Source organism: Mauremys mutica, unplaced genomic scaffold, assembly GCF_020497125.1.
Source record: "Mauremys mutica isolate MM-2020 ecotype Southern unplaced genomic scaffold, ASM2049712v1 Super-Scaffold_100221, whole genome shotgun sequence".
NCBI lineage: Eukaryota > Metazoa > Chordata > Testudines > Geoemydidae > Mauremys > Mauremys mutica.
Window position 1 is genome coordinate 557,541 of NW_025423291.1, and position 6,000 is coordinate 563,540.

Below are 6,000 nucleotides of genomic sequence, written 5' to 3' on the forward strand. Positions count from 1 at the left end.
TCTCTGATCACCCACAGGGAGCCAAGTCTAGACATATTCAGAGGCTCTATGCCAGGGTTTCTCAAACTTCCTTTCACTACAACCCCCTTCTGCCAAAAAAATCTTACTACATGGCCCTGGAAAGAGGGACCCAGCCCCTCCACACTGAGCAGAGGCAGGGGAGACAAAGCCTGAGCCCTGCTCCAGTTGGGGGAGGGCAAAACCAGAGCTTGAGGGATTCAGCCCTGGGTGGTGGGGCTCAGACTTCTGGCTTCAGCCCCAGGCACCAACATGTCTAATTCCAGCCCTGGCGACCCCATTAAATCAGGGTCACATCCCACTTTGGGGTCCTGACCCACAGCTTGAGAACCACTGCTCTATGCTGTGGGGAGAGAGTTTTCCTGTGGGTGTAGTTAAGCCACTTTGCAAGAGGTGGCAGCTATGTCAGTGGGAGAAGCTATATCGGTGGGTGCGCAAGGTGTGGTGTTTGCCACATTTAAGAAGTTTAATCAAACCCCATTTTTAAAACCACCTGTGGTCTGGGAATGGCAAAGGACCTCGATGAAGCAGGGTTTGTCCTTCAAAGTCCTGGAAATCACGATTCCCTACTCAGGTCATTGTGGGGGTATAGCTCAGTGGTAGAGTGCTTGACTGCAGCTCAAGTGATCCTCAAGTGGTCAGATTAGATGCTCTAATCATCTCTTCTGGCCATATAGTTGACTAATTTCTGAAAAACTGAGTGTAGCATTGGGAGCAGCGTCCAATGTTTTCCTGTCTAGCCGGCTTGCTGCCTAGAACGAACGCTCCTTGAGTGGGGTGATCCACAGGGAGTAGCTCAAACCTCCAAAGTGCCTGGCCAGGGGCAGGACATTAGCACAGCAAGGGAGGGGTGTGGCAGTGACATCACAAAGGCCTTTTGCAGGACCTCAGACTATTGGTCAAAGGTGATGGGGAGGTGGTGACCTCACAGAGAGATGCTGACATCAGCCAGGCAGGACAGGGGTGAGGAGCCAGGGAAACCTCAGAGACCCCTGTGGCTTTGCTTCAGCAAGTCTCCTTCTCCAGGTCTCTCTTTGAGGACTGAGAGAGTATTCGGGTTCACAGATGTGAGCCCCAGGAGGAACCTCTTTCGAGTTTTCTCCTTCCCTTTTAGTGATTTTACTAGAAAACAGCCATCCCTGTTTAGAAGGTAAGAGCCTCCTCGAGGTTTGAAACCTGTTCGGTCTGATCCATCAGGTGACAGTTGAATTCTAGGCATGGAAAACACGAGCTTAAGGAGGCAGAATTTTATTTCACACTTGGGATTTTGTCCCATAGAATCAGTGGGGACATTAAGGTTTTTCCTTTTGGTTTCACCTTTTCCTCCATCCCTCCCTCCCTCCTTTCTCCTCGTCTCTTGCTTCTTTTGTTCTTTCACCTGTTCCCCTCCCAACACCAGGAGCGGTGTGTGTGTGTGTGTGTGTGTCACGGGGGAGTGCTCTGCAGCTCCCACTGTGGGAGGTCCACCCAAAAATGTGAGGATTAAATAGTGCTCGGGCAGTGATCCCCACCAGTGACCTGGGCCATCCTTTGGGCTCTCTGGTGAGAACCCTCAGCCTCCCGTCCTCTGTCTCTACCCTGATTGGCTGAGCAGGGGGTTATTAACAGGGAGGAGACTCAGGTCCTTGTTGTTCTCTTTTAAGACCAAGTAAATAAGTCAGAACCACTTAAGTGATAACCAGTCATATGTTTGATGAATTTTGCTGCTTCTCTGCATTAATGGTCTCTGAGCACCTCATGATTCTCTCTAACATTGCAGTTCTCCTCAAATACTTGCTGAATAATTACTGTGCACTGTTGTTGGTCTGGAGCTCATCTGAGAGCACTTTACTCAGGTCATTCAATGTCTGAAATTCAAGATCCGAGGGTTAGTTTGAAAATCAGGGCTCTTGTGTCCTACTCCCAACTCTGCCACTGGCTGGCTGTGTGACCTAAGACAAGTCAATTCTCCTTTCTCAGCCTTAGCTTCTCCCTCTTTCAAGTAGGGATAATAATGATCCGCTCCTACCAGGGCTGGCTCCAGGCCCCAACATGCCAAGCACATGCTAGGGGCGACATGCCGCAGGGGGTCCTCCACTGGTTGGTGGGAGGGCGGCAGGCGGCTCCAGTGGACCTCCCGCAGGCGTGCCTGCGGATGCTCCACCAGAGCCGTGGGACCGGCGACCGCCAGAGCGCCCCCCGTGGAGTGCTGCCATGCTTGGGGAGGCGAAATTCCTAGAGCCACCCCTGGCGCCTACCTACCTCACGGTAGGTGGAGGCAGGGCCGGCTCTAGGTTTTTTGCCTCCCCAAGCAAAAAAAATTTTGTCTCCCCCCCCATCCCCTTGCTGCCTGATCCCTGGGCTCTCCCCTCCCCACACCTGCACCCCCTGCCTCCCCAGCTCTGGGTCTCCCACCACTCACACCCCCCTGCTGCCCCAGCCCTGGGCTTTACCCCCTGACCCTCACCTCCCTGCCAAGCCAGCCCTGGACTCTCCCCCACACACACCCTGTGCTGCCCCCGCTCTCGACTCTCCCCTTCCCCCCTACCAGTGCTCCCCCACCCACACACCAGCCCTGGGCTCCTCCCGCCACTTGCACCCTCCTTCCGCCCCAGCCCTGGGTCACTGGTAACTTGCTCCCAGTTTAAGAGAATAGAAAAAAGAGAGGATTGAATGTGTAACAGGGAGTTTGGTAAATCTTGGTTATTTTATTTTTGCAACAGGCTCCTTTCCACCTCCAGCAGAGTTTTCAGTCCCAATGGCAAGTTACTTACCAAATGTAATACAGACTAGTCCATTCCTCCCAAATGGATTTGGTTCTTGTTCTTCTGCACATTGTAGTCCATGGAGGCCAAGGACATACAAATGTCTCTTCATGTGCCTTTGTTTAATTGATGAAAACGTGAACTGGACACTTAGAGGATTGGAACAGATTTCATTGGAGGGACATGTTTGCTAGGTTTTTATGCATTTGCACAGGAAAGCGGCGAGTGTTTTTATTCATTTCAGGCCTCGCTAGTCAGTGCAGCTCCTGAACATAATGGAAATGCAACTATTTTTGTTGGAGTGCCAGGCACTTAAGGGGGCATTTAGATTTGAACCAAGGAGCACTTGATCTGCAGTCAAACACTCTACCACTGAGCTATACCCCCTGACAATTACATTGGCAAGTCAGTGCTCTTAAGGATCTTGAAACCTGAGAGTGGAGTTTGTTTCTTCCACACCAGTATTGCTGTCTGTGCATCCCGGAGCTATGGGGTGAGTGGGGAAGGCCCACAACTAGCTTGTCAGTATCAGCAAAGGAGCAGCCGACATCAGGACCAACGAGACGTGCTGGTGGCCCATTAAGAAGAACCCACTCTCCCAGAGACTTCTCGGCGAGGGCACGGTACACAATGGGGGCTACCTACCCGCCACGTCCCAGCAAGGGTCTTTCTAGTCCCACTTTAGTGTTACCCAATTTGTAATCAGGCTTTGGACCAGATTCCCTCCCTGAGCAGCACCAGCACATGCCTGGGCCCCCTGCTAGTGTTAAATCTGCCTTGAGCTGGGACCCAGCTTGGCAAAGAGCCTGCAGCCCCCTCTGTGCTGGGGAGTGAGAGCAGCCCTGGCACTGGGCAGGGCAGCCCTGAGGGAATGAACCCAATGTGCCCGTGAGGCCCTGATCCAGAACCTCTGCCAGGCAGCTTGTGCTGCTTGGGCTTCTCTAGTCTCCAGCGAGGATTCAAAGCTTCTCTGCTCCATGGGAACCCCTGGGGGAGGGAGGCAGGGCTCCTGCAGGATAAATCTTCCTGCTGGCAGAGCTCCGGTCCCCTCCTCATGGGCACAGGGCGTTGCACACGGCACCCACCACATGCACACACCCCTTTGTGAGGAGAATCAGCTCTGGGATATTGGGGTCAAACCCTTCCCACCTCCTCCCTGCAAACCTTCTCCTGGCTTCAGTGAGGGAATGGGGGCGTGAGGGGCTAGTGCGGTAACAGCAGCAGCGTGGCCGTGGGGCTCGGCCGGTGGCTGCAGCCAGTCGCCTGAGCATGAACCCAGCCGACCCCAGGAGATGGACCCGGGTCACCAGCCCAACCCACCACACGGCTGCTGCCGCTGCCCCGTTAGTGCGCGAGCTCCCACAGACCACGCTGGGGAGAGCCCCCAGCTGCAGGAGAGACGCCCCTGAGTGCCCGGCAGGGCCCAGCTCCTGGCTGACCTGCACTGCTGGGGGTCAGGGGGCTGGGTGACAGGGGGGCATTGGCTCTGGGGTGGGACTGTCACTTTCCCCCCTGGCCGGCAGGGGAAGAGTTCAGTCCAGGGCCTGGTGCATTCTGGGAGCAGGGGCGGTGCAGAGAAAGGGCAGATACAGGGCAGCTCTGAACACTCCGCGCAGAACTGCCTGTCCTGTCCCGCAGCCCCTGTTACAGGGGGCTTTTAGCCATAGTTTTAATCAGGCCAATAAATTGAAACAAACCCCTGTTAAACCATTGCTCAGCCCAAGTCCTTCACCCACATTCCTTAGGGCATTGGGTGTTTCATTTCCTGCCTTGAGACACAATTTCCTTTGCACAGATCAGTGAACAGCAAAACCTCCCTGTGTCTCTGGTCTGAGCCAGGGCATTCGATTCCAGTGAACCCTTCTCTCCTGCAATGGCGACGGTCAGACAGAGGGGACGTGGCACCTGCATCCCTGCCAGGGAGGTATTGGCTCGGCTCTTTCTTTCTGCTGCTGTTGTTAGTCCATGAAACATCAAGGGTGGAATGCAAGGCTCAGTTCATGCACCAGCCCCCTGAAAAAATTTCAGTTCCCCAGAGAAATCCTGCCCCCGGCTATTGAAACGATGTGCTGGAGATTTGAATGGGAAAGGGACTGTCTGAATTGTCAATGTTGGGAATGAACAACAATCTACAGCAATGTCGTTCACACAAACACACTCTCATCCTGCTCCAGCCGGAAGGGAAATGGGCAGGAATTCTCGCTGTTCAGCCCAGGACACACTTACACTGATGTGCAGCCGTGAGTGTGCTGGGGAAGCTGGTCTGGGCAAACAATTTGATGTGACAATTCAGTGAGAACAGAATCATCATATAATGACACTGATATACATGAAGCAGTTGTGGCTGAGTGGTTAAGGTGATGGACTAGAAATCCATTGGGTTTTGCCCGTGCAGGTTCAAACCCTGCCAACTACGCAAACACCTCTTTCAAGTTTTCTCCTTCCCTTTTCCTGATTTTACTAGAAAACAGCCATCCCTGTTTAGAAGGTAAGAGCCTCCTTGAGGTTAGAAACCTGTTCAGTCTGATCCATCAGGTGACAGTTGAATTCTAGGCATGGAAAACACAAGCTAAAGGAGGCAGAATTTTATTCTGCACCTGGGATTTTGTCCCATAGAATCAGTGGGGACATTAGGGTTTGTCCTTTTGGTTTTTATGCATTTACCCAGGAAAGTGTTGAGTGTTCTCATTCATTTCAGGCATCCCTAGTCAGTGGAGCTCCTGAACATAATGAAAATGGAAATAATTGTTTTTGTTGAAGTGCCAGGCTTTTAAGGGGGTACTTGGATTTGAACCAAGGAGCACTTGATCTGCAGTCAAACACTCTACCACTGAGCTATACCCCCTGACAATTACATTGGCAAGTCAGTGATCTTAAGGATCTTGAAACCTGAGAGTGGAGTTCGTTTCTTCCACACCAGTGTTGCTGTCTGTGCATCCCGGAGCTATGGGGTGAGTGGGGAAGGCCCACAACTAGCTTGTCAGTATCAGCAAAGGAGCAGCCGACATCAGGACCAACGAGACGTGCTGGTGGCCCATCAGGAAGAATCCACTCTCCCAGAGACTTCTCGGCGAGGGCACGGTACACAATGGGGGCTACCTACCCGCCACGTCCCAGCAAGGGTCTTTCTAGTCCCACTTGAGTGTGACCCAATTTCTAATCAGTCTTTGGCCCAGATCCCCTCCCTGAGCGGCACCAGCACATACCTGGGCCCCCTGCTAGTGTTAAATCTGCCTTG

General features: G+C 53.0%; 2 non-coding genes across 2 annotated transcripts; one reads left to right on the forward strand and one right to left on the reverse strand.

Moving 5' to 3' along the window:
- The first annotated feature begins 5,096 nt into the window (after window positions 1-5,096).
- TRNAS-AGA lies at window positions 5,097-5,178 on the forward strand. The gene has a single exon. It is a non-coding gene; the product is annotated as a tRNA-Ser (tRNA).
- Window positions 5,179-5,535: 357 nt separating this feature from the next.
- TRNAC-GCA lies at window positions 5,536-5,607 on the reverse strand. The gene has a single exon. It is a non-coding gene; the product is annotated as a tRNA-Cys (tRNA).
- Between the last annotated feature and the right edge of the window lie 393 nt (window positions 5,608-6,000).